Genomic DNA, 27,624 nt, shown 5'->3' with positions numbered 1-27,624 from the left:
TTTTTGCGTGCATATGCTAAATGCGTGCTTTGTGCGTGCACACAGCATTTAGAAAAGATAATTTTTAGCTATGATACTTACCTTCTGCTGCAGCCCCAGTGAGTAAAACAGGTGATGTGCAGCAAACCGCTCTGCAGCATTTAACAACTTTGGCAAGAAAGGTCGTAAAAGGGCAAAATTTACTTAACAAGTGTCTCATTTAGCCACAGAAATTTGGGGCTCAATTGTGGTCGTAAGTCGAGGACTAGCTGTATTGACCATGCTATCCATGGCTCTTGGGACCAATAGGTCAACATCTCAACGTCATTTAATCTCCATCCCTGCTGTAACTATTAAACATTTCTACAAGCATAATACTTGTAGTGTGGTTTACACCAGGCTCTCCAACCTTGGCAACTTTAAGACTTGTGGACTTCAACTCTCAGAATTTCTCAGCCAGGTTTGCTGGCTGAGGAATTCTGGGAATTGAAGCCCACAAGCCTTAAAGTTGCTAAGATTGGAGACTCCTGGTCTATATATTTAATAACTAATATAGAGACATAGATGTATCATATAGGACAGCAGATAGAATAAACTGGATCTCTTGTTGAATACTTAGCCATCCCATCCCTTTAGTTTGTTCACCAGAGTCTGTATTTAGCAAAGCATCTTTGTGGGATGGGATCCAAGTCCATTAATAGGATCTGGAGACCAATGCTTCAGATATAAAGGAGAAATAAGACTCATTAAAGAAGTTGCACTCATGATAGAGAGCCTTTATTCTGAAGTGTAACGATGCAAGGAAAACAGTACTCTCTTTTCTCTGCAGGAAGCAGGCTAAAGAGAAACACAGTGGGTGGGGGGGAAGACCCCAACCCTGCTGTCTCTACACACTGAGTGTCTCAATTGGACAACAGGGAGAAAGGGTCAATATGTTTGGAGCTCCAGCTCCAGCAGTTTGCATATGGCAGGGGTCAGCAACCCACAGCTCTGGAGCCACATGTGGCTCTTTCATCCCTCTGTTGCAGCTCCCTATCGCCGGTCATCTCCACAATTGATAGGGCTTTTGGTTAGGAGAGGTAGAGGAAAAAGGACGCCACGCTAGGAGGAGACTCTATGGTGGGGGAAACGGACTTCCAGTCGGCTCCAGAATTGAACGGGGGATTTCTGGTTAGGACCTTTGTGGCTCTTTGAGTGTTTAAGGTTGCCAACATCTGGCATATGGGAAGGGTTCCTAGGTGGCAGAGTTATATATCCATTTACATCCTATGGCATGTTTATCTGGTGGTTACTTAACATTTTCATATACCTCCAGTCTTTTTAAAGATTCTAGTTCCTTATCCATTGCTTTCTGCCAAGCATCCTTATCCTTAGCAGGATACAGTTTTAGTTCATGATAATTACTTGGAACTGTATTCACTTGGCATACAACACTAGCCTGATATCTTTCAGGTAGTCGTGTTACTCGGGTTGAATGTCTTGGTAATACAGGGTTTACTGGTGGACTTACCTGTGCCACCTGCTCCTGTTCTTCTATTCCTTCCTGTGCCTGTTTTCCTACTTCCTCCTGTTCTTCCTCTTTAATGGCTATTTGTGGTTTACTTGTTTTATCTTTAGGGACTATTTGGGTGTCAATAATGATATCATTGCTGGATTCCTGTTCCAGTTTATTCCACCCAATGTGCTCGATAAATTTTGCACTAGCACTACAATAAACATGAACTGTGCCTTGATCCCAAAATCTAAACGATCTATGGTTGGCCTTGTAAACCACAAAAAATAACTTTTTAGCTCTATGTTGGCCTTTCAGACTTACTTGTGAGGGAATATGCACCCATGCTGGAGCTCCAAATGTGTGTAGGTAACTTAAATTTGGTTTTCTGCCATGCCAATGAGTGAATGGCAATCCTCCAGTTGTTGTATTAATTACATTGTTTAAAACATATTTAACACATTATGGCTTCACCCCACAGTGTTTCAGGTAAACCTGAATCAGATAACTAGGTTTTTCCCACCTAAGTGGTACCCATTTATCTACTCACAATATTGCATGCTTTCTGCCGGGCGGACAGGAACTAGAATTGAGAAATGGGAAGTCATTCTCACAAAGCTGTGCTTGAACTGCTGGAGTACAGACTATTTTGGGCCAACAGTTCTAGCAACATTAAGCCTCCGGGTCACTGTGTCCTCTCCTGTGAGGTAGATTGGACTAAGACAGTTGCCTAGCCAAAAGTTATCCAGTGAGCATTACATGAATAGGAACTGATTTTTCCCTTGGCCATTACATGAAATTCTACCCTATGCTATCTCTGAAGTAATATGAGAATTATACTCTCAATTAGTTGTGATAGTTCTGTTTTGTTATGTCTTTATACTTTATTTATTGCAATTATTTGTATCCTACTTTTAGGATACTAATCCTTTCAAAGTGGTTTTCAAAAGTACACATATATAATTATCTTATCACATTAATATAACAATATCTATCACATGAGATCCTCTCATGCTTACTTTTCTGATCCTATACAGTTGAATTTTAATTAAGGACTTAGAAATTTTGAAGAGCTACACAAGAGTCAGTCTGTTGAAAATTCCAGATCATTGTAAGCAACATCATAGATGCTGTTATTGATTTCTGTTCTTTGTGATCATTAGTTACAAGTTAAACATAGTGGCACACAACAATTTGGGAAAAGTGAGACTTAGGCAAAGGTTTCTGCAGTGGCTTACGAAGGTGGAAAGCTTGGTGAAGATTAATTTTCAGCTGCTATTCATAATTTGGTGTTTCTTGGCACTTAAAGATTCTGTTCTGGAACTGTTGGTCTGGTTGGAATAGCTTGAAAATAAGTGGTGGATTAACTAAAGAATGTGGAGAAAGGGTTCAAAAGACTAGCTATGATTTAGCACTAAACTTGGTGAAAACTATTTTGGCTTTAGCAAGAGGATAACTTCATAAGGCATTGAACTCCTGAGCTGAGAGAAAATGGACCTTTTCTATATCCTCAAGAGCTCTTTTCAGTAGAATAAATGGTGGGTCTTGTCTCTGAGTTGAGAAAGTGACCGTGTCTTGCTAAAGAAGCATTGAAGTGTCATTAACAATTCAATGCAGCCCTCTGATCAAAGTTTATTATGCTGACTTCAGCAGACAACCAAAAGAAGGCACAAAGGCAATGTTAAAATGTTTGTCATTAATTTCTTCTGCCTTCTTTTTCTGAATATTGAGGTTTTTTTATGAAGGAGAACCACCTGACTGGTAAGAATGTATATATTCAAAACAAACAAAGGCTCTATTAAGTTTATGTTTATGTTTACTGCATTCTAAATGATCTACTAAGTTGATTTCTGCAACACAGTGCTTTAGATAAGTCTGCAGGTGTGCTTTGAACTGATAGCTAGTTGTATTCTGTTTCCATTCATTCATTCTACAGGAATATTACTGAATTTAGCGGACTGATTCTTAATCAGTGCAATAAAGAGCTTGTTGATTGATGCCATTGTTGGATTGTGAAGTTCAAAACAAATGCACTGAGGATCCCTTTAAGTACGTTGAGTTGTGTATGTATTTTGTCACCTGGTTATCGATGCAGCTGAATGATAAATCAGAAGCAACTATCATCATTCAATGAGAAAACAGGATGTGGCAATTTTGAGGGCTGAAGTTTGCATCTTCCTGAGCAATTTAGATACAGCTGTAGATTTCAGCTCGCTGAATTGCTCTCTAGCAGATGGAGGAGGTCTGAATATTCAGAGGACAGTGGGGCTTCAATACGAGAAGATTACTCTGCTAGTTTTTCAGGCTGCCTCCAGCGTTTCTACTTCCATGTGTTTGTTGATATCGGAGTGATTGGGAACGGAAGTCAGTGGCACACCTGCTGATCAGAGGATGTGAAGATAGAGAAAAGCTATTTAAGAACTGAGTGGAGGCAAGGAGGGCGGCTGCTGGGAGAAGGAGGGGTTTCTTTCAGATTGTTCCAGGGAATAGATATTTGCCTGTGAGGGATACTGAAATATTACCCTTTCCTAATTGTTAACATCAAGGAAAGATAAGCACAAAATAACATAATAGAGTGTGAGAAAAATGACTGTGCTGTGCTGTCTTACTAGGTTTCAGTTTAATCCAAACAATATCCTAAAGGAGCAAAAAAATAATAATCAGCCCATTGAATAGCTTGATGAAGAATGCTTGGTTTTTGATCTCTATTCTTTCCTCTAAATCCTTTTCAGATATTAGAAGTTTTGATCCTTTATGCATTGAAGGAAGATCTGGAAGGATGTGCCTTGGGGAGGAGAAATCACAGTGAAATTTCTAAAATGGCTTGTTTTTTCTTTGAACCATTTTTCCGTACTACTTTAACAGATTTCCTAATTATCTGCAGGACGGATACTCCATCCTTCTTTACATTTGCTCTAAATGGCTTACTTAATTTTGAAAAGTATAGGACCTCACAATAAAGGAGAACTAAGAGTACTATTCTCAGACCCTGAGATCCCACACGATGGTCACCCCTGCCATTTGACGAAGTCATGAATTTGGCCATTTCAGATTCTTTCTACTTGCAACCTCTGGTGAAGGTGGTTTTGGTGCAGTGGCCCATGAATTCACCCAGTTCATAAGCTAGTCCAGATCAGTTCATAAGCAAGTGCACTTGTAGGCATAAGGAAGCATTTTATGGATTTCAGCCGCAGCTACCCTTATGATTGGAGGACTATTCTTTTGAAAAAGGTAGATCTTGGGTCAAAGATTAGGATTTTCACATTGCCAGAAAGAGTCCGTTCCAGTTCTGGCAACTTAGAAACAGCTCCCTGTTTCCTTGGGAGCGTTCGTCTTGTTGTTGTTGTTGTTGTTGTTGTTGGCAGCTGAATTTTTGATCTGCTTTTGACATAAAGTGACTTGAAAATAAGCATGCCAGCACAGATAAACCATAGACTTCCCTATCCTTAATGTAGATGTGTAAATTGGCCGTTGGTTATGATCACTGAACATCCTATTTGAATTGACCTTTGAGATAACAGGAAGAATATTCCATTAAAAAAATTCCTAAGTACTGCAGAAATAAAAGCATTTCAGCTAGTCTCTGGCTCCATTCTAATCATAATCAGCAGTTTTAAACTAAACAAAACTATTCTGACGTTTCTCTGAAATTTTCTTCCCAAAGGAGCCATTATGATTTTCAATATTCTATAATCCCTCACAACCCAAATCAACATTTTAAGGGTTTTTTTTTTTTTCGTGCGTACATTTTGACTTTTTCTCTATTGCATCCAAGCTGGTACTTGTGGTCCCAGAAGCCCATCCAACTGCTCTGTCAAGTTTCACTCCCAAACATCATTTATATGAATGTGAGCTATATTTCTCTTTGGCAAAGGAGAAAAGAAAAGGCGATGAACCTGCCAGATCCTGCTGGCCCTTGTGCTGTTGCATTGGACTAACTTATCTTTTTATTTGGGGATTAGATGATTTTCTTTGATCTACTTTTATTATTTTAATCTTGGATTCTGAGAAAGGCAATCAAAATCCAAAGGACAAAGGTATTCCTGCAAATGGAGGAATGAATTCCCAGGAAAGGGCTTTGTTTTCAGATATGTATGGAGTCATTCGTCAGTCATTTTGAATTCCATATGTGATTGCCAATTCAAAATGCTGAGGTAAAAATCAAAAGAACACCACTTGCTCCCATTCTTCTCTTGTTATCTTTGATTTTTTTTCCCCTTTGTCCTGTCTGATTTCTCTCTACCATTTGAACTTTATATATTTTTGTGGGAATTTTCTCTCTCTTTTTAGCCTTTTAAAGAAATATGGACAGGCTTTTCCATTGAACACCTCACTCAGGCAAGTGTAAAGAAAGGGGAAGAATAGTTTGCTCATGGAATATGTTGTGATTGCTTTTTGTTTCCTGGGAAGAAAATCAGTAGCCTGGACTTGATGCTTCACATCCAAGGGATGTATGGATTTTGAGGTTGACATCCCCCTTTGAAATCCCACAGCGCTGCAGGATTTTTGGCCATCTTGGAAAACTGAGCCAAAGAACTCTGCTTCTGCTTCACAAACATCTTTCACAGAACTTTAAAGTCTTGTGGTGCAGAATCAAGAATCTACTCTTCCTCCTGTCTTTCCCTCTTTCTGGAAAAAGATTCCTTGCCCCACTTCAGAAGAACGGATGAGATATGCCGGGTGATTTTCTTCTCTCCTCTTCTCTGCCAAATGTAGGAGCAGGTTAGCCTCTCCCCAAATAACAACCCCCCTTGCCATTTTGCTCTCTCTTTTCCATAAAAAGCTGACATACAGTAGTGAAGAATGAAGATAAAGGGGTAAAGAGTATAAATCACTACTTTTTTTCCTACTCTCCAGATGAGGGGCTAAAGGAAACCTTAGCCTAGCACAAGGAAGTTAAAGTGGGGACCACACAGTGTGGATGAAAGGAGCAAATGACAATAACCAGAGCAAGGCCAGGAATCCTGTCTAAGAAACCTGAAACAAATGAGAAAATAATAATTGTTGTTGATAAACTGAGCTTTTAAAGACCATTTTAAAACAAAGCTATTAATACACTGGGGAGACTTCGTTATGAAAGGAAGTATTGCTAGTGTGCTTCTCAGGATTTCCTGAAAGTGCTGAAAGTACAAGCCTTGCAGCCAACGAAGAGCTATACTACCATAATATTTGCTATCCTCTCTGCCAGTTCTCATCCTATCAGTGGAAGGATTCTACTATGGAAGGCTCTATGAAAATTTGTCACAGCCAACTTGCCACAGCCAACTTGTCGCAACTAACTTGCCATGGCCAATTTGCCATAGCCAACTTTCTGAGGCAAACTTTCTGTGGCCAACTTTCTGCATCCGACTCACCATGGCCAAATTCGCCACAGGACAACTCACCATGGACCGAGAGTTACACCAATATCAAAGAAATAGTGGAATAGAATCATTAGAGAAAGGATGCCAAAGGAGGGACAAAGTGAAATGTGAATGACAAATATTGAAATACTTTTTGAATTATTTTAAATAATTACATTGAATTGTTGAGTTGTCCTATGGTAAGTTGGTGGTGATGAATTGGCCATGGTGAGTTGACCATGGTAAGTTGGCTCTGGCGAGTTGTCCCATTCTGACCATAAAATGGGGTTCTTATGTATTCTGTGCAAGGCCGTTTCAATGAAAGGGATTGGTGGATTTCCTTAGATTTGTTTTGCTCCCCTTCCTCAAAATGCCACAAACCAATGAGAAAACATCCACCAATCATTCTTAACTTAATAGTCTAGTCCACTATCAAAACTAAACTGCTTAAGACCACTCAACCTCCATCCTTAACTAGTTTAACTACTAAGGTTAGCCAACAGTCAAAAGTCATTCCAAGAAGTCTCAGGAAAAGTGGTGAGAACCAACCATTTGCTTAACAAGTCCCCAATCTCCCTCCAACTTCATCATGCAATCCCCAGTGTTTGTTGTCTGTTAAGTCTGGTTATTTTAAATATAGGGCTAGTGCTCTTCTGAAAGGACAGTGAAATCTAGCTAAGTACCTAACATAAAATTGCACCACTTGTTGCCAGATGCAGGGGAAAATCTTATTTTAACACAGGAACAACAAAAGGCTACTTTAATCCATTTCAGGTATGGGTTGGGGATGAGCTGAAGACAAATGCAGGACTCAGAAGAAAAAAAAAGACAAGACTTCTGGGACATGTTGCTATTATTGTTAGATGGAAAATGGGGAAGATCCTCAGGAATGTTTGTTTGTTGCCAAGACTATTGCAATAGTATGAGTACAAGTCTTAACCTCTAACTCAGTCGTTCCCAATCTTTCTGCTCCAGATTTATTGGGAGCTGAGAGCACTAGACAGGGATAAAATGCTCTTATTTGTGCCTGACTATAAAAGCAGGAAAAGATTTTTAAAAGCATAAACTGGGAAGGAGGTTTAACTTGCTTGACAAATATTTTCCTAAGTATTGGCCTGTGGCCCTTGTACAAAATCCATTGACGCTTGTTGCAATTTCCTGGATGTAGTTTCTTGTTTATAGTCACCTTACTTAGCAGCAAAGCAATAAGAAAACTAAAGGAAAGGAAAAACTATCACACTCCAAGAACTGACTCATTCAAAAAGAAAATGTTGCTCCTATGTCCTTGGAAATGTTGCATTCCCAGTAGAAGAAAACATCATGATTTTGGCTTTTTAATAATCTTTCTTAAACATGCTCTAATTGGATTTTCTCTGATTTCAAATGCAATTTGAAATTTAAATTTGAAAATGAGAGAAAACCCAATTACAGTATATTTATATTATAGTATATTTGGTATATTTCAAATTATATAATTTGTAATTCAAACTTAACGTCATTTCTTGGGTAATATGTGAAACTTCAAAGGAATGTTATTTATTTTAGAGCATTTTTGCAGCATGGTTTTTGTCTTTAGCAAACATGTAAGAAAAACTAGAATTTTTTTCTCCTTTTGTTTAGGGGACACAGCTGCCCTTTGGTATTTCCAGAGGGATTGGATTTCTCCCATGACAGCACTAAGGCAATTTACTGAATGTGATATCCTTTCTAGATATGTCTAAACATATACAACTTAACCTTGGGAGCCAGTTAAAAATAAGGTAATACTACAATGATCTCAAGACTGGTACAGGTTTGTTGAAAAGAATTTGCGCTTTCAGAATTTCTGAATTTTTTCATCACTATTCAGAATGATAAAAAATTCATGTGGGCATACATTTCATAAAAGAATATTTGAAAGAACAAGTAACACAAGTGTCCCTATTTCTTTCATAATTGAAATATTCCAATATAACAACCTAATACAATATACTGTACAATGTGTCAATCACCCTCCTAATTTAACCTTGATGCTTGCAAGATTGATGTCAGCCTTGTGAGATGTTTCAGACAGGAAGCACAACAAGATGGACTCATTTTACTTTATTGTAAGGTTACATCAACAGAATCTTGCAAGTCTGAAAGTACATTTCTTCCCTCTCACCTTTACAGCTAAGAAGCAGAGCTGCCTTTTGTCCAACTATTCCTCTGGCTGTGGTTTTTCAACCTGACTCCCAAGGTCCTTGTCACTTACCATTACAATATAGCATTAAACAATCAACGCTGACTTGTGTCCAATATATATACTGTATTTTTCGCTCCATAAGACGCACCTAGGTTTCAAGGAGGAAACAAAGGAAAAAAATATGAATCTGGAGCAGCATCTCACTGTGCATATGGAGTGCTGATTATGGAGCAGCAGTGTAGTGAAGGCAGGAAGTGGAGCCTGAGAGGACCACAGATAGGTGTTCTCTCATGTGCCAGCTCTGCCTATTGACTCCAGCGGGGTTCAGCACTGTAAAAGGACTCTACCGCTGAGGCCTGGCTGCGATATTTGCTCCATAAGATGTACAGACATTTCAACCCATTTCGGGGGGGTGGAGAGAGGAGTGTGTCTTGTGGAGCAAAAAATACAGTATTTTTTTAAAATGGTGGCATCTTTTAACACAGTGAACTTCTTATGACCCATAACGGCAAGACTTGAAAAGCCTGTCATGCTGTGTCCCAAATATATTTGTGAAGATAAATGTAAAACAAAATTATTGATACTTATTAGTCTGGAAAAGGGTGGTAATGTTTTTAAATGATCTGCAAGTGAAGGATACCGTAATGAACTTGATAGAGCCCATCAGTTTTGTCAAAATCAGCCCAAGAACACAGCTCAAAATTATCAAGGAAGATATAAAGGACCTCAGAAAAGCAACCAGGTATCTACAGTACTTTTTTTCCCCTTGGCAAATGTTCATAACTCTATCATCAGACAATCACTGTATAAAAATGGGATTTATGAACAAGAACAAGGCAGAAGGCATTGCTTTCTAAGAAATACATTGATGATAATCAGAAAGATAATCTAGGTCATCCTTTAGTCTTCCTGAAATATATTTTGTAGAGTAGAATCAAAGGTGGAATTTTTGGGGTTACACTGGAGTCCTTAGAGTTGTGGAAACCAGTTCCACAATAACAACCTTACATCAGTTGTAACATTTGGAGGTGGCAATTTCATGGCCTGAAGATGCTTTGCTGATTTAGACCACGGTGACTTGTCATCAATGAAGGAGAATAAATTCTGTATTATATAAATATACAAAAGAATATCAGATCATCCATCCTTCAGTTGAAGTTGAAGCACAAGTGATGATTGTCCAGATTTTATATTCTATAACTTTCTGGTTTGGTTCTGCAACCCAATAGAACAGACACAGACTTCAGAGGATAATTAGGACTGCAGAAAAACAATTACTACCAACCTGCCTTCAGTCGAGGACCTGTATACTGCACAAATCAAGAGGACTGTGAAAATATTTACAGACCCCTCACATCCTGGACATAAACTGTTGCCACTCCTACCCTCAAAATGACATTATAGAGCACTGCATGCCAGAACAACTAGACACAAGGACAGGTTTCCCCCGAATGCCATCACTTAGCCAAACAAATAATTCCCTCAACACTGTCCAATTATTTACCAAGTCTGCATTACTATTACTATTAATCTTCTCATCACTCGTATCACCCATCCGTTCCCACTTGTGACTGTATAACTGTAACTTTGTTGCTTGTATCCTTACAATTCATATTGACTGTTTCCTGGTATATTTGATTGCTTAGTTGTACCCTATGACTTTATTAACTGTTGTACCTTATGATTCTTGATGAATGTATCTTTTCTTTTTCTGTACACTGAGAACATATGCACCAAGACAAATTCCTTGTGTGTCTGATCACACTTGGCCAATTAATTCATTCATTTTATAGCCCAAAGGTAATAGACTTACTTATTATAGAAGCTATGAAGTTTTACTCCACCAAAATGTGGAGCAGGGAGCTCAAATGGCATACTCCAGATTGGTGACACCTGATATAATTGGTTCAAAATCTTCACAGTGAATTTCTTAACACCATCATATGAGTTATGCATCTCTGTGCAACCTGGTATTGCTCACTTTGATGGCTAGCAGCTTTCCAAGGTCTCATGCAAGGTCCTTCTACCACCAGAGTAGGATGAATGGTCTGAGAGTCTGCACATGCTGTGTCACATTGCTGGCTTGCCCTGACCTGCAACATGGAGTTGCTGTGAGACAAACCAAAGAGAATTTTTTTTAAAAGCAGCTGTAAAAGCAGAACAAGGAAAAAGGAAACACAAAGACTGCTGTGTTCTTGTTCAAGTGTTTATTTATTCTTTTTTCTCTCCAGCATTTCTGTTTGAATGAGGCTTCTACTTAGTGGAATAAGATTTTTTTTTTTTGGTGGTCTGTTTATACATTTCAGAGCTTTCCCTGAGAAAGGAGTCATCTGAAACTTAAGGAAGAAATAGTGTAAACAGAGATGCTGAGAAGAAAGTAAAAAAGAAATAATATAGAGTTGGGTTAAAAATTCAGTAACTGTTTTGTTTTTTTCCCTTGCATATGCTGTGAAGGCACTAGAAACAACAAATTGTTTTGCTTTGTGCCATTTGACATGAATCTGAGTCCATGCAGCAATTGCACCGTGATGAAAGGATCAATCTGAAAAGGCTGGTTCAGGAACGCTGTCCTATTTTCTAACAACTCCATGGCTAATGTTTAGCAAAAAGAAAAATAATTCAAGACTAACCTATCATCCTCTTTCTTCCTGCAACATATTTGCAGTATGGAAATTGCACTGAACAAATGGCATATTACCTCTTTTATAGGTTATAAAAGAAATGGTCCTGATGGAAGAACAATACAATCGAGAAGGATCTGCTTGTATAATATACTCATTAAGTAAATGTAGTGTTTTGATGCAACTAGAATTTGTCTCACCCTTCCGTTTATATTTTTTTTGTCTATTTTTGTCTTCCAAATGTTGTCTTGCTTTCAAACTATTATTTAATTTAAGCTTCTAAAACAATTCCAAACTGCTGTACAAGCTGTTTTTATGTAGTACCGTGTGAAAAGGACACTAAGAAAAAATAAAGCCTTTCCTAGCACAAACATACTTTATCTGTAAGCCATTGGGGGGTGGGGGGGAGATTGTTGTTCTTGTTATTATGCTATTTGAACAGTGCTCTGATCAACATTAATTGCTAAGAGTTGCAATTCTAAATTGTAAAATCATAAGGGTCCTTAGGAAATTTAACTGATTCTTATAGAGCTAGATGCTATGTTCAAAAGAGCAGTCAGGCAGTGTTCGAATTCTCCATTACATTCAGAAGGATGTAATAAACAACAATCATGTTAAGAATATCCATTGCCACTCCAAAAATCTAATTTAGACCCAGAACATGAATAGAATAGAATAGAATAGAATAGAATAGAATAGAATAGAATAGAATAGAATAGAACAGAATAGAATAGAATAGTTTATTGGCCAAGAGTGATTGGTCACACAAGGAATTTGTCTTGGTGTAAATACTCTCAGTATACATAAAGAAAAGATACATTCGTTTGAGAATCAAGAATCATAACATACAACACTTAATGATAGTCATAGGGTACAATCAACAATCAAATCATACTAGGAAACAGTCAATATAAATCGTAAGGATACAAGCGACAAAGTTACAGTCCTACAATCACAAGTGGGAGGGGATGGGTGATAAGGAGTGATGAGAAGATTAACAGTAATAGTAGTGCACACTTTGTAAATACTTGAACAGCGTTGAGGGAATTATTTGTTTAGCAGAGTGATGGCTTTCGGGAAAAAACTGTCCTTGTGTTTAGTTGTTCTGGTACACAGTGCTCTATAGCGTCGTTTTGAGGGAAGGAGTTGAAACAGTTTATGTCCGGGATGTGAGGGGTCTGTAAATATTTTCACAGCCCTCTTTTTGACTATATAGGTCCTCAATTGAAGGCAGGGGGGGTAGTAATTGTTTTTTCTGCAGTCCTAATTATCCTCTGAAGTCTGTGTCTGTCCTGTTGGGTTCCAGAACCAAACCAGACAGTTACAGAGGTGCAAATGATAGACTCAATAATTCCTCTGTAGAACTGTATCAGCAGCTCTTTGGGCAGTTTGAGCTTTCTGAGTTGGCGCAGAAAGAACATTCTTTGTTGTGCTTTTTTTAATGGTGTTTTTGATGTTAGGTGTCCATTTTAGGTCATGTGATATAGTAGAACCTAGAAATTTGAAGGTCTCTACTGTTGATACTGTCTAGTATTGTAAGAGGTGGTAGTGTGGGAGGGTTTCTTCTAAAGTCTACCATCATTTCTATGGTTTTGAGTGTGTTCAGTTCCAGATTGTTCCGGTTACACCATGAGGCAAGTTGTATAACTTCCTGTCTGTATGCAGATTTATCATTGTCTTGAATGAGACCAATCACTGTTGTGTCATCAGCAAACTTCGGTATTTTAACAGATGGATTGTTTGAGATGCAGTCATTGGTATATAGGGAAAAGAGAAGTGGAGATAGCACAGAACCTTGGGGGGGCCCTGTGCTGATTGTACAGATATTGGATGTGATTCTGTTTAGCTTCACCTACTGCTCCCTGTCTGTTAGGAAGCTTATGATCCACTTACAAGTGTATTCAGGTACTGCTAGTGGTTTAATTTACTTAGAAGAGCGTCTGGAATGATGGTATTGAATGCTGAACTGATGTCTACAAAAAGAACCCTTGGGTAGGTATTTGGGGATTCAAGGTGTTGTAGGATGTAATGCAGAGCCATATTAACAGCATCATCTGTCAATCTATTTGCTCGGTATGCAAACTGCATGGGATCTAACAGCAAATCCATGATGGTTTTCAGGTGGGACAGCACAAGCCTTTCAAAGATTTTCATAACTACAGATGTTAGAGCAACTGGTCTGTAATCATTCAGTTCCTTGATGGAGGGCTTCTTTTGCACTGGGATGATCGTGGAACATTTGAAGCAGGAAGGAACATAGCACATCTCTAGTGATCTGTTGAAGATTCAGGTGAAGATGGGGGCCAATTGGTCAGCACAGACTTTTAAGCAAGAAGGAGTTATCTTGTCTGGCCCTGGTGCTTTTCCTGGCTTCTGTCTGTGTAATAGATCTTGCACTTCTTTTTCTGTGATCACCAGAAGTTGTAAGCCCAATGGATTGGGGCCAGTTGTAGGAGGCTTGGCTGTTGGTGGTGTGTTTGAGATGTGGGTTGTGGAGATAGGTGGCTGTAGTTTCTTTTCAAACCTGCAGTAAAACACATTCAGATCATCTGCTAGTTGTTGATTTCCTTCTGCCTAGGAAGGAGGTTTGCTGAAGCCAGTGATGTTTTAACAGTTTTCCACATGTTTGCTGGTTCATTTGTTGAGAACTGATTCTTTAACTTTTCAGAGTAGCTTCTTTTTTGCTGCTCTGATCTCTCTTGTTAATATGTTTCTGGCCTGGTTGTATTGCATTCTGTCACCTTTTCTGTAGGCTTCCTCTTTGGAACGACGTAGCTGGTTAAGTTTAGCTGTTTATTGTTACTATATATTTGCAGAGAAGGTCAATCCTTATTTTACAGATCAATGCCTTATGCTGGCCGGGAGATTGTATTGTGAAATAATAGTGCACTTTATTGCAGTCCAATCTTTTGGAACAGTTATAGGTTGTTCATAACATGCTGGTCTGATGAACTTGTATCAGTTGGAATTTGTGCTATGGTTAGAGATCTGAAGTTAAGGTCGACTATTTTATTGCTATATTTTGTAGTTTGGAATTTGTAAATGCTCAAAGAAAACAGGTCCATAATTTGTACCGGATCAATTCTTGGAAATAGACCTTCGGTGAGCAATCACCTTGAATATACCATCTAGGTGTCTTAATGCATCTCTCCTAGTCCATAAAATATTCATTAGGCAAGAATAAAGGTACGCTATACGATTTTTAGATAAAGGGATGGGAGCAAATAGGGATATAAGACACAAGCTAGAGACCGTAAGTCCTGCCTTAGGCATAAAACCAACTGGTTGACTTAATGGACTAGTCATCCTCTCTCAGCCTTAGGAAAAACGCAATGGCAAGCCACTTTTGAAAATCTTGCCAAGAGAATTGCAGGCACTAATACAGGCAGTACTATGACAGTGACATCAGTTTGTTTATGGTCAATTCCACACGTGTAGAAATATTTATCTTTCTTCTCATCCTAGACTCTCAGTCTTTTTTCTTGAGAATAAGATGCTGAAGTCAAGCCCAAGGTCAGAGATGATGCAGTGAAACCCAATTGAGTTCAATATCTTATTTGCTTGCATGCTAATGGACAGAATCTTGCCAAACTAAAACTATAACTTTCTACTAGATATATTCTGGGGGATTCTAGGGTGCAGCGACCCTGAACCTCTTCCTCTCTCCCCCATCCAGCACAGTTTCTTAATCCGAGTCTTTTTCTAGGAATGCTCTGTGTTACCAACACTCTACCCCATTTCGGGGCCCTTGCTGCTCTCTGAGCTGGGAGGTTTTCTTGCAAACTTTTCATCACCATACTAGGTAACATCATCAGAGCTAGAAGGAGTGGGCTTTGCTCTTATTTTTACATACTACCGTGTTTCTCATATAATAAGGCTGGATCTTATTTTTTTTTGAGCCGCGAAAAACGGCTAGGCCGTCTTTTCAGGGGTGACTTAATTCCCCCCCCGTGCATCTTAGGGCAGGCAGCGATGGCTTGGACCTTGGCGTTGGTGGGGCACTTTGTAATCAGGGTCAACGCAGGCAGCACCATATCCTGGTGTGCAACAAAAGTACTTCCTAACAGCAACCCCACCCGCCATTTCCCCCCCATTTCGCATGTTTTAATATAGGCCTTAATTTGGGGGGAGGGGCTTAATTTCATTTCATGCCTATAAAACATGCTGGGACTTCCTACTGGGAGAGTCTGTATTGTTGGAGAAACAGGGTAGTAATTTGTCCTGTCAGTGTTGGTGGGAGTCATCTTAGTGGTTCCTGTTAGCCGGTTGTCTGTGCTAGTATTTCCTTGATTGAGGTATTGTTTACCTCTTGATTGTTGGTCTTCCAGGTGCACTTTCCATCATGTTTTTAAAAGTGATTGTAGGGGCATCTTAGCAGGTTCCCCTCAAGAACAACTGTCCATAAGGTGGTTATTGTTGTCTTAATTGCAAGTAAAACAGGTATTGGACAAGCTAAGGACTGTCATATTTTGTAGCTAAATGCTATTGCTTCATTCTCTTCTATTACTTGACTGAAGGGAATATTGGTTAACTCATCTAGAGACTGGTATTTTCTTAATGGCAGAACTGGAGACAATATTGGCTGAGTTGATATGAATTGGTCTCTGAGGGTTTGGAGAGTATAAATGGTGACTGTGATGAAGTACAATGATAACTAGCATCAACTGGAAAATCCTGAGGGAAGCCAGCCCAAGATTTCACTACAATGTTTTCAATATGAGGATGACTCACAGCTGTATCTATCTGCTAAGAATTAAAATTATTCAGTAATAATAATTACTGAATTATTGGGTGATGATAGGGTATTGGGTTTTTTTTTTACTGGGGTTTTATCCTCATAAGCCATCCAGAATCACTGGGCGTGAATTGAAGCTACATACATTTTCTAAATTAATTAATTAATTGAGTCAGCCAAAGCAGATTTGGTTCTCCTGGTTAATGTGGAAATTGATTCATAGCTATATTATCTCCCAGAGAATCTCAACCCCCCTTCCCTCCCTCCCTCCATCTCTCCTCTTGATATCTGTGGATATAGTTTTGCTAATTTTTACTTGAACATGTTTGTCTTATATCCATATTCAGAATTAATTAATTGTGGATTAGGCTACATTAACAGCTTAGGATGAAATACATTTAAAAACAAACCATTTGATCTAAATGATTTCAAATACATACTTAATTGCAATAACCTCATGAAGGTTTGTAAAATAAAAGATTAATATAGAATCCACATTAAGAAAATACTTTTACTAGGCCAATAGAAGCTTTACAAAACAACTATATGTTTTCACGTTTCCAAGAACTATTGATGAAGCAAAATGGTTCAGAACCAGAAGAAGAACCGGGCCAGGTAGAGAGAAGAGGCTGGATGAGAGTTGTAGTGGCTGATGGTTGAATCTTGTCTTTCTATGTTGCCTTTAAGATAAAATTACTCCAGACATCCAAAGTAGATCTTATCTAGTACAGAAGTGGCATTAGGGAAAAATAGCAAATAATACTAGCTCCCAATTCTTTATGAACTGCTCGGATTGTTTGATGTGTGGAAATCAAAAGAATTTGAATTGATGGAAGACATTTACAAGAACATTAATACAAGCATGAGATAGGCCAGAAATAGTCTTATTTATCCACTCGTAAGTAATGAGTGGCACACACACACATTCCACAAACCCTCCCCTTTCCTCAGGCTTAGAGAAAGTCACAATGAATGGCCCATATTCTAGGAAGAAGAATGGTCTCGGGAGAAGGTATTTCACTAGTACCCCAAGCTTTTCACTCTGTCTGTAAAAGGGAGCTGAGGTCCATAGAAGAAGCCCCAGAGATCATAAATAAAGCATCCAGATACTTATCTCTCTCTCTAAGTGGCACTGTTGTTCAGAAACAGCCTTGGGAATGGCTCCTACTTTTGCCAGGGTTGAATAAATCCTTTTGTTTTCATCAGGCGTATGCAAAACTATCCTTGACATGTTGCCTTCTTCCAAGCCAACACAATTAGGTATGGGAAGCAAGAGTTTTCTCTCCACACTTTAAGAGTTATTAAGGTGCCAAAATCAGTTGAGTGACCAGGATGTTTATCTTGAACTTACATACAATTTCGTAATAATAATTTCTAATGGGAAAGGCAGCATGTGGGGATAATTAGAGCTTTTTTTCCTTTTTTTTTCTTTTTTATTGAATAAGATTTCACCATTGTTTCTCTGAATAAAGCCTGCGGGGTTGGCACTTCAATCTCTTTCTTCTAATGCCAGGACAAAAAGGGAACTTAGAGCATGAATGAGCTATTTATTTTATTTTATTCATATGATCTGGTTCATATTGTATTTGCTTCCTCCATGCAGTTGAGAGTGATGGACATAGTCCCCAACCTCTTATTTTAATTTCCTAATAAATCTGTGAGGATTAAGAGAGTAAATCTGAGTCAAGAACCCAAATGCAAGCTTTATAGTTAAATTGGAATTTGATCCAGACTTTTCAGAATAAAGCCAGGATAAACCAGCGGTAGGATTCAGCCAGTTCGTACCAGTTCAGGACAATTGGTTGTTAACTTTCTGAGCAGTTTGGTGAACTGGTTTTTGGAAGAAATCATTAGGGTAGAGAACCGGTTGTTAAATTATTTGAATTCCACCACTGGGATTAACCAATATTCCACAATTAGAGGGATTTTTATGTCCACAACGATGAGAACCTGGACCAAAGACTGGATGAAATGAGCAAAACAATAATGATGAACATCAGTACTAAACATTGTAATCTTAGGGCTATAGATAGACCTTGACCTAAAGGTTACACTCTGAAAATCATCACCTCAGGCCTCTAACAAGGAATGTCTGTTCTATCAGAAGAGAACAGTTCTTATATGAGAGGCTTGGGAGGTAAGAATAAAGTGGGGGTGGGGAATGGAATTGTGTCAATATACAAAAAACCAAGGATCAGAAAGATCTGGTGGCACCAGAAATTAGAGAAAAAACAGATATGATCCACAACCTGAACATCTAACGTGGGTAATTCCCAAGACAATGTGGCCCTTTATTAGAAACAAAACAAAAACCTTTTGCTACTAGTTACAACAGACACAGTAATGGCTTCAAAAAAGGATTCTAGCTTGATTTAAATAGTTTTAAAAACAAAGAATACAGAATAACAGGGTTGGAAGGGAACTTGGAGGTCTTCTAGTCCAACCTGCTGCCCAAACAGGAGACACTATACCATTGCAGACAAATGGCTATCCAATCTCTTCTTAAAAACCTTCAGTAGGAGGTGGGATCCCAGTGACTCCTTCCCTCTGTACATTTTGTAGAATGTGTATAGCATCTGTCTGAGCTTCCTGACAGTGGAACAGGTCACAGTACAAATACCCCTGAAAGTGGGGAGAATCATTGTTACTCTTCCTCACTGCTTCAACTATTAATGTATTATAGAAAGTCCATACAGAGAGTGGTAAGGACAGCCGAGAAGATTAAAGAAAGCTTGCTTCCTGTTATTCAGGTTACTGCTTATAAGCACTATGTTCTTAGAGCATGAAGCATTGTTAGAGACCCCACACACCAGATTTTGTAACAGCTTTGTTCCCTATGCCATCCATCTGGTAGACTCACAAGGTTAGTTTTTCTTGCTATGTATACATCTGAACTAGACTGTGTTGTTTCTCTGTGTCATGTTTGTGGGTGTATGCATAATTTTGTATTTATTTATTTTGTCGTGTTTATGTAGTGTATATTGGAGGTGGTGACCCTTTGAGAGCTGTATGCAACAAAATTTCATTTCAATGTATGCCAATTAGTGTACATTCAAAGTGGCAATAAAGTTATTCTAAGTCTAAAGTTGGAAAACATAAAGGACAAGGTGAGATCTTCACGGGGCAAATTAAGCTATGTAGTTGCTAACAGTTGACACTGACTTGATGGCACATAAACAATCAATCAATCTGCTGGATGCCACGAATCAATGTTTAGCTGAGATCTGAGTGGGAGGGAAATGTTTCTGTCCGTGCAGAGGTTCTACGTTCATTGTGTTCCCTTTCCACATCTGTTTGTGAAAGACAATAATGTAAGAATAGAATAGAATAGAATAGAATAGAATAGAATAGAATAGAATAGAATAGAATAGAATAGAATAGAATTCTTTATTGGCCAAGTGTGGTTGGACACACAAGGAATTTGTCTTGGTGCAAATACTCTCAGTATACATAAAAGAAAAGATACTTTCATTAAGAATCATAAGGTACAACACTTAGTGATAGTCTTAGGGTATAATCAACAATCAAATCATACTAGGATTAGGGTTAAGCATTGTTATATAGCTCTCTCTGACCACATATACTTTGCATGCACTCCTTTTAATACATGGGACGGGGGGAGGGTTGCAAGCAAATTTCCTAATATAATTATGTGGCTGATCTCAATCAGCTAATCAGAGCTGGATCCAAGTCATGGTTGCTTGAGAGATTATAAGGAAATCTTAGGTCATAAACTAGGCTGGGCAGGGTGGGGTAGGGAAAGGCTCAGAAGAAAACAATGGCAAACCACTTCCAAACTATTGCCAAGGAAACTCTTTGAACGGGTCCATGAAGTCACCAGAATTTAAATTTCATCTGAAGGAGATTTTTGTCTTCTTTGTCCAGACAGATGCATCTGACATGTATATTTTTGAATCCCACTTTGCATTGCAAAACGGAACTGTGCTGCACTTTAAACGTACCCTTGAAGAACCAAACTGTCATTTAAATACAAATGATGGGTGTTACAGGATTTAAAACAAATCTTGAAGCTGAGAATGGAGATTCAAGCAGCGAGGATATTTTTTAGCATTTTTGATGCCCCCCGTCCCCACCCCAGCTAACCAGGCAGGGATCAACATAGAAAAGTCTGATTTCTACAATTCAGTTTGTAAGCTCAAAACAAGAAAAGGTTGCTATCAAAGCAACAGCGAGAGTCACAGGTTTGCTATGTGACTGCATAAGAGCAAAAAACAGGTCTAGAGTGGGACTGGCACCTCTAAGCACAATCATATAAAATTGCTTAAAGTATTGCAACTTTGTTAGGGATACACCCTAGACAGAATCTGCAGGGCAGTCAGGCAGGCAGGCAAAATATGTGAGATAAGTGTTTTTGTAGCTTACACTCAGTAAACCAGATACACAGTGCCTATTAAATAGTTTTATTCCAGCAAGAGTTAAAGCATTGTCAAAACAGTCCATATATCATTCACTTAGTTCAGTCCGTCCAGGGATTATTCAGTTGCAAATTCCAGTGTCGAAAAAGAGAGGTCAGTACACTTACAAATATCAGTCCGGTGATATATCTCCTTGCAGTAGAGAGATATGCAAAACTCAAAAACTCCTCTCTTCCTTCAGCAACTCTTCAGTAGGGGAAGGACGCAGCTAACAAACCATACAATGTAATCCAATCCAGTAATTGTCATTAATTGCCAGCAATCAATCAGGGAATCATCAGCAATCAATCAGGTTGTCTTGCTCCCTCTTATGGTGGTTTCACACCACACCCAAAATTACATGCTTTGCATTTAAAGTGACACACACTTAAACTAACAATCCTAGCTTATATATATTATTTTACCCAAACTACGTTAGGTGACCTATGTTATACCTAACAAACTTCATATAATAACTTTAGCCGTTTTTCCCCCCTGCTGTCCCCAATGGCTTTCAAGAGAAAGATCCAACTTCATTCTGGCAATTTCTGTGTTAATGTCCCACCAATTTCCTATGCTGCTGTGGAGAATGGAACTCCTGCTTCTACATTTTTTTTAAAAAAAAAAGTTTTTAAAATGGGTTTGTTGACTCATCAGTCTAGAGAATATGAAGCGTTGAAACTGTTTATTCCATGCCTGGTTTAATGCATGTAGTTGAAAGGACTGGCTTTCTCTACTGGAGCAGTTTATAGTCTCACATAGATGCTCACAGCTAGACTCTCTCATTGCAGCTTTTCAATAGTGGTGGAATTAAAAAAAAATTACTATCAGTTCTGTGGATGTGGCTTGGTGGGCGTGGCTTGGTGGGCATGGCAGGGGAAGGTTACTGCAAAATCCCCATTCCCTCCCCACCCCACTAACCTGCTTTCCAGCTCTGTTCTCCTGTACATGGCAGTAAAAGAAGACCCAGCCTATCATTTGGGACTCTGGAGGCAGAGAATAGATAGGGGCGGGGCCAGACAGAGGTGGTATTTGCCGGTTTTCTGAACTACTCAAAATTTCTGTTACCGGTTCTCCAGAACTGGTCAGAACCTGCTGAATACCACCTCTGCTCTTCAACAACATTATAATGGTTCCATCTTAGCTGCACAAATCTTAATAACCATTATATGGCAACCAAGAGATACAACTGTTAATTCATTGCTGCCACCTATTGGTTGAAATCTTGATCTATTGTTTTGTTAATACACACAAGGAATGAAATTGACTAGAGTGGTGTTCTCAGACTTGGCAACTTTAAGATATGTTGTTTATAGCAGTGAAATTCAGGTAAATTAATTTGAAAATGCCATAGTATTTGACTTCTATTAAGCTGAATGCAAATGCTCATAAATGTTCTTTCTACACTATCCTACAATATATGTATGTTTGAAGAAGCAACTTCCAGGAACAAAAAGATAATTACACAATCATCCATTGCCTGCTTTTCTCCAGCATGAAAACCTTGAATGTAGGTAAAATTGAGGGCAATTGATTGGTTCAAAGTGAACCAGTGAACTCTGATCAAGCTGATTGCTAAACCTGAGATGTTCTAAGCCCAGCCCAACATCCTAAACTGGATGTTTAGCCTTCCTGGAACGGCCTTCCTGGAACAACGAAATTTATACATGGCCCAGTATAACTCTTTAGTAACATGAGATCTCTTGTGTCCAATTAATTGTGAAATCCGAATAAACAGTTCTCCAAACACTTATGAGAAGTCTGAAGAATGCATCTTAGATTGGGCTTGTTCATTGTAATAAGTCATTGTTTGTTTAATGATCTTTTAATGGGTAAGCTACAATTGGCTAGGTTTCACAGAACAGGGTGAACAATGCACAATGGCTGGGGTCACCCAAAGTATTAAACCAAAACCAAGCCAAATGCCTTATAACTTCATATAGAGTAGGCAATCTTTGGTGTGCATGATCCTCTTAACGTTGTCTTTTGCTTTTTAATTTTGTCATTTAAGCTGCACTTTTAATCTGTTTTCCAACCTCAGCATGATAACAATGGAAGGGACTTGGAGGGTCACAGAAAAGAAGAATGTAGGTTTAAATGCTGCTGATCTGGGAGTTACATGTTGTCCACTTCTGGAGAATAAAGTTGTGAAAAAAGTTGGCCATGTGCTTTTTTCTGAGCTGAAATAGCTCTGCCTCGAGCAAATGCTTTTACAGTAATATAAATATAAAGAAGAAATGCTTTGGAATACATAAAGCTCATACAAAGAACTTCTTTCTGAACAAATTGAAAATATTTTGCCATTTTCTCATAGTGTATATACACCATAAAGAGCAAACTCTCTTCAGCTACCATCAGCTTTGACAAAGCAGCCTTTAAAGTTTCTTCCATTGTGAAAATCCATTTCTAAATTTTATATTTGTTACTAGTGTCACGTTTCTATCATTCAAGAACATGGCTATATTTAATGGAGTAAAATGTTTTTATTTCATATTGTAGCATTCCCACCTCATTTTTCTCCCATACAAACATTCCCTCAGCTCGCAATAAGGTTGGAAAATGACCTCTATTTTTCCATGCTGATTGGGTGATTAAGACCACTTTTCCCAGCTTGTTTGTCTTTCATTCTGGTCTTCTTAAGTCAAAGCATTAGAGTCAAGAGATTTTGCCTGCTGACAAGAAAAGCAAGCTGCTGTTAAAATGGAAAACATGGCAGATAACAAAAAAAAAAAAATCACTAACATTCAGACTGAAACTATTCTTATTTTCTGCATTTGGTCTAGTTCAGGATTTTTTGCATTTTAAATTAAAAAGATTTCCTTCCTTCTTTCCCTCCCTCCCTCCCTCCCTTCCTTCTGGAAGAAAATTAAGATGAGGGCTAATTGGCAAATTCCTATTAATGGGAAAGCTAGAATTTTCAGGATTTCTCACATATCCAGTAAGATAAAAAGCAATCTAGAACAGTGTTTCTCACACTTAGCAACTCTAAGATGTGTGGCTTCAACTCCAAGTATTCCTTAGCCAGCTAGCTAGTGAATTCTGGAACTTGAGATCCAGGCATCTTAAACTTGCCCAGTTTGACAAATACTGATATAGAAGGGACAAAAGTTCTAACAAAAAAGCAAGTGTGATTGTGGCAATGTTTATCTTTAAGATGTGAAAAATGGACATGATTTTAACTACTTTGCTCTAAAGTATTTGAAGAACGTCTTCCTATTCCATATTTATCTGAAACCTGTGATATAATTTTTTAATGTAAATTAAAATAATTTAATATACTTTATTTATATTTTCTCAGACATGTATAATCTTCTGGATAAAAGATGCCAAATGAAATGACAGTGAATTGCACTGTTTTAATTTTCCCAAGCCATCCATGCTAGTAAAAGCCCTGTTCCATTTTATGGCATCGTTGTGGTTTCCTATACTTTTCTAGGAAGTGAGGAGACAGATTTAAAGCTTCTGATCATTCAAAAAATGTCTAATTCTAAACTTTCTAAATTCTTAGTGGAATTGCACAAAAAGAATAGGAAGCTATTGTCTTCTGGCAGAATAGAAGAAGTGGTACAAATATGCTTTTGAAATTCTCTGTTTCAGTAGGTAGGTAGAGAAATTGGATGGACAATTTTTTCTTTCAAATTTTTTCAGAGGAAGGAGAAATTCACCAACAATTTCTCAAAGCAGGATTCCACTTTATTGGGGAAGATATTTGCTTATTTTATTTTATGTGACCTTTGTATTTATTTCTGTGATAAAGCTGGCAAACCTGACTCAATAATGTTAGAATTGTCAAAGTTTGGCAGTTGTCAAATTGTCAAATAAAAGATGATCGGGGTGTATAGGGATTAACAATGAAATGTCAGAATAGAGTCACTGGGTATCTTGACATCACAGTCACTTCACAGGCAATGAAGACCAGGATCTGTGAAGGAAAATCTCCGCCTCATTCAAAGTAAGCTACATGCATTAAGTAAGTCTTCCCTTCTTCCCTTCTGCTCCACAAATAATTAGGCAAATCTACTGGGAAGCATATTTCTTCCCCAGAATGGCCCACTCAGTTGAATAAAGGAGGAAATGAAAGGCTCTTGTGTGAAATTTCATCTGGCAACATAGTTGGCTTATACAAATAATTCCCTTTCTCTGGGAAAAATTGAAATAATGCTTTTTTCATGCTAATGCTTAAACAGTACAAAATAGTGGTATAATAACAGCAAGATTCAGTGTTATTTCATTCCATTCCAGTCTTAACAGTTCACAAGTAATTTAAAATAAATACACAAAACTTTTAGGGTTATGTGTAGCTGCGTTTTATTGTCATGAATACCAGAATGGGACTGGGTTAAGGTCTCTGTGGAATAACCTTTCCTAACCTGGCAGTCTCCATATACATTGGCCTACGATAACAGTATTCCCAAGGTAGCATGACTGTAATAGGAGACGCAAGCTGACATATATCTAATTCCACTTGTTTAAAAAGACAGATGTAGAGAAGATATTGTGTTTCAGAAGACTTTTTCACATGGTTTCCTGATTTTGATAGTATCAGGGCTAAATCCTGGAAAGAAGTGAAGTCTAATGCAAAAAGTTTCATAGCTTGCCTATGGCTCTTGTAGACTCACAGCCAAGCGACAATCAGGCTGATGGATTTATTTTTACCCCATATATATTCAGACAGAGTACATTGCTGAAAACTAAATCAGTTAAAGAATAATCTGGGAACTATTAATTAATCTTAACTAATACCATCCACAGCATATGGTTTCTACCAGCTGAGTGAAGAAGGAATAGAAATGCGATGTTATGGATAATTCTCTCTATGACACCAAGCCTGGACATATGTCTTGAGCTCAGTATTACTTTGGCTTTTTCTTGGACCCGTTTTGGTTCCATACAATCCAACTGGAAAGTCCGCACTTGAAAGGTTGACAATATTTTAAATCATGGTTTTGTATAAATTAGATATTTTGTGTCCATACAAACTCTTATTCAAAAGTTGGGATCTGGTTTTGTCCTTCCCTTCAGATATATTTATTGGTGGATCTTTTTTGTGGGCAATCTATCTTTTGAAACCTTTGATGAGAGATCTAGCTACCTCGTGTGCTGTTCTGTCTTCATGACTTGAAGTTGAATCAGCCTTCCCCACAGTCCTAGCAAGAGCCAGAAAACTCTGCCCCAAGAAAAACTGACCTACTGAGAATTGCTACCAATAAGGAGAAAGAGACCAAAGTTAAGATGAGAAGGGAAAGGGAGATGAGTATTCCCAGCTGGTAACAATCAGAAATAGCTTGCTGAAAAAGCTATTTTAAAATGTTTTCTTGATTATCAGTCTGCAAATGGAGGTCTCTGATATCTTGGTGAAATCTGAAGAGCAACTCTTCTTAAGTCAGGATTTGTGTACCAGCCAGCTTCATAGAAGTAAGTCTTTCTGCTTTAAACAGTTACATACAACAGGGGAAACTGACTCAACTTTGGTTTCAGCTTTGGAATATCTTACTTCCTGTCCTATAACCTAGCAAACAATAACAAATACTCTTATTTTTCTACAGCTGACTAGAACGATCAAGTTCACTAGTGCCTCAGTTATTAGTCTTTGAGTATTGACTATTCTTGATGCTATTCTGCACAATGGAGAGTTAGCATTAAGTTATCTCACTGTTACATCACTACTATGTTAAAAGGGCCAAAACCTTTGTTTCAATAAGTGGGGCAAAGTGGATGGACACACTAAGGTGAAAATGATAGGCAATGCCAAACATGGACAAAAATAGAAGAATTTCCATTACTCAGCTTTAATACATGAACAATGCCTAGTCATTTAGCTTCACCTATATCAATAGGACATGTGCTACTGTTTGAGCATGCATAATATATTAAGTTTCTAAAGATGGATTTTTAGAGAAAACAGAGAAAAATACAGCCTATATTTTCAGTCAAATGTGACTACAGTAGTTGAATCCAAGTGCCAGATCCTGTAAATAAATCCTGTCACTAAACAAATGTTCTTTCAGATTCATTCTCAAGGGAAATCAGGTTTAAGAAATGATTTAAGAAATCTTGATCGAGAGATAGCAGAGCCATAAATGGCAATATTTCATTTGTTGTTATAAGTGAACCATGTCCAAGTCCCTAGCCGCTCGATTTTCCCCTTGCTGTTTAGAATATGAGTCTTCAGTCCTTATGCCACCCTCTCATGAAGAATTTGCAAAAATAAGCATGTTTTGGGAAAATGCATTGAGTCGTTTTCTGAATAGCAATATTATTATGGAAATTTCATGTCTTCAAGTACGTGTACACAAGCTCAGCTCTATTTGTAAATGGCAATAAATTTCAGCTGACTTTGCACCTACAACATTAATTTTCAATGAGTCACATCCTGTTATCATGATATATAATGCTGTGTGCAACTCAATCAAGTATCACCCTATATTCTCATTCACGTATTGATAAATTTTGCCTACGAGGCACTATGTAAGTGATACAGTACCAAAAATGAATAATACTCAAAATAACCCTCCAAAAGAATTTCCATTCCAAAAATGAGTACAATTATTACACACATATTTGTGTGGATTATAGGAAATAATCAGATCCACGTTGCTCCAGCAAGGGGAAAACAAGCCAAAATCCATAGTAGGGTTCCTTAAAATCTTTCTTAGCATCAGCAATTCTTGGCCATTATTCCCCAGGCTTTTGGGGTAGTAACAGAGTCATATCACTTCCCTGGACCAATGTTCCATCTTTTCCAGTTCTCCAGACAATTCTGCCAGGCTTGGGTGCTAATCTACAACATGCCAAGGCATTGAGGGGGGAAATGCCACCCATAGCAAAACTGCCCACCCAGCCCTAGATGCATAGATCAGGAGTGCCTGATTCACA

Source organism: Pseudonaja textilis, chromosome 2 (genome assembly GCF_049901715.1).
Source record: "Pseudonaja textilis isolate UNSWEBS1 chromosome 2, rPseTex1.2, whole genome shotgun sequence".
In the NCBI taxonomy this organism is placed as follows: domain Eukaryota; kingdom Metazoa; phylum Chordata; class Lepidosauria; order Squamata; family Elapidae; genus Pseudonaja; species Pseudonaja textilis.
This window is presented reverse-complemented; position numbering follows the sequence as displayed.